This window comes from Daktulosphaira vitifoliae, unplaced genomic scaffold (genome assembly GCF_025091365.1).
Source record: "Daktulosphaira vitifoliae isolate Bord-2020 unplaced genomic scaffold, ASM2509136v1 Scaffold_3, whole genome shotgun sequence".
In the NCBI taxonomy this organism is placed as follows: domain Eukaryota; kingdom Metazoa; phylum Arthropoda; class Insecta; order Hemiptera; family Phylloxeridae; genus Daktulosphaira; species Daktulosphaira vitifoliae.
The window spans coordinates 25,806,817-25,808,661 of NW_026099574.1; the positions used below are offsets into that span (position 1 = coordinate 25,806,817).

At 26.4% G+C, this 1,845-nt stretch overlaps 1 protein-coding gene across 12 annotated transcripts in view; it reads right to left on the reverse strand.

Moving 5' to 3' along the window:
* Positions 1 to 1,845, reverse strand: part of LOC126901058 (basement membrane-specific heparan sulfate proteoglycan core protein-like) — a 118,564-nt gene that overhangs the window by 77,569 nt on the left and 39,150 nt on the right. The gene's annotated exons all lie outside the window — the stretch shown is intronic.

A 1,845-nucleotide genomic window follows, 5' to 3' on the forward strand; every position in this document is an offset into this window, starting at 1 on the left:
TTTTTTTTTTTTTTTTTTTTTTGTCTGTTACCACTTTTTCTCAGCTCTCACCTAACGGATTCCTTTCAACGATACGTCAAAAGATCACAAATCGTATCTAGTCAAAGACATTACCCTCAAAAATTGAAAAAAAATCCCTCGTTCCCCGTAAATGGGGGAACCCTCCAAAATAATTATAAATTTATAAATCGCTAATTTTCGAAATTTTTTCAATTTTTTTTACTAAAATGTGCCGTAACTTTTTCAAAAATGAACATATCAATATAATTTTTTTTTTTATAAATGCTTGATGTCTTTACTTATCATTTGGTATATTTTTTTTGTAAATCTGACCCTTTATCTGCCCACAGGAAGGTATTTAAAAAGACAACTTTTTCACAAAAAATTAACTTTTTCAACTTAACTTTTGAAAATGTTCCGGAAGGTCTGACACTTTTATATATATCTTAAATTAAAGCTAATGTAATATACTTTAATTTGAAAAAAAAAAATTGACCTCTGGACTTGTCTTCATGGTGAAAACGGCTACCGAATGCTATTTTTGTATGAAAATTTTCGATTTTATTTTTTATATTTTTAACTTTATAATGCTATAACTTATTGAAAATTGTATGGATTAACACAATTTTTTTATGAGAAATAATATTTTTTAATAATCCCTTTTTAATTCGACATACTTTATCTTAATCAAGATATTAATAAGGAACTAACAGATCATATAGCTTCTTGGATTAATACACCAATTTTTTTAAAATTAAACACTATTTAAAGATTTGCATCGAAGCATTTATTTTTGATAGTGATTTTAATCACTGTCAGNCTTGGATTAATACACCAATTTTTTTAAAATTAAACACAATTTAAAGATTTGCATCGAAGCGTTTATTTTTGATAGTGATTTTAATCACTGTCAGATATCATTATACTTGATCCAACTATGCCACGTCACCACTGTACCGCAACCACCCTGTGCTGGGTATTTTTTAATTTTTACTACTAACTACAACCTTTTTCAATCAGATTATATATTTTTTTTATTTAAAAATTTGGTGTAATTTTACTATTAAAACNATTTTTTACTACTAACTACAACCTTTTTCAATCAGATTATATATTTTTTTTATTTAAAAATTTGGTGTAATTTTACTATTAAAACAAAATGATTTATTGTCGAGTTATAACAAAAAAAAAACCCAGCACAGGGGGGTCGCGGCACAGTGGTGACGTGGCATAGTTGGATCAAGTAAATGATATCTGACAGTGGATTAAAATCACTATCNATCTGACAGTGATTAAAATGACTATCAAAAATAAACGCTTCGATGCAAATCTTTAGATAGAGTTTAATTTAAAAAAAATTGGTGTTTTATTCCAAAAGCTACTTGATCTGCTGGTTCCTTATTAATATCCTGATTAAGTTAAAGTATGTCGAATGAAAAAGGGATTATTAAAAAATATTATTTTTCATAAAAAAATTGTGTGGATCCATAAACTTTTCAATAAGTTATAGCATTATAAAGTTAAATATAATATAAATAATAAAATCGAGAATTTTCACACAAAAAAAGCATTCGGTAGCCATTTTCACCGTGAAGATAAAATAAAGTTCGAAATTTTTTTTTCGCATAATAAAGTTTAGCTTTTTTTTACATTAGCTTTAATTTAAGATATATATAAAAGTGTCAGACTTTCCGGAACACTTTCAAAATTTAAGTTGAAAACGTTCTACTTTCTACATGAAGTTGTCATTTTGAATCCCCCCCTGTAGGCAGGTAAAAAGTCAGATTTATAAAAAAAATATACCAAATGATAGGTAAAGACATCATGCATCTACAAAAAAAAGAA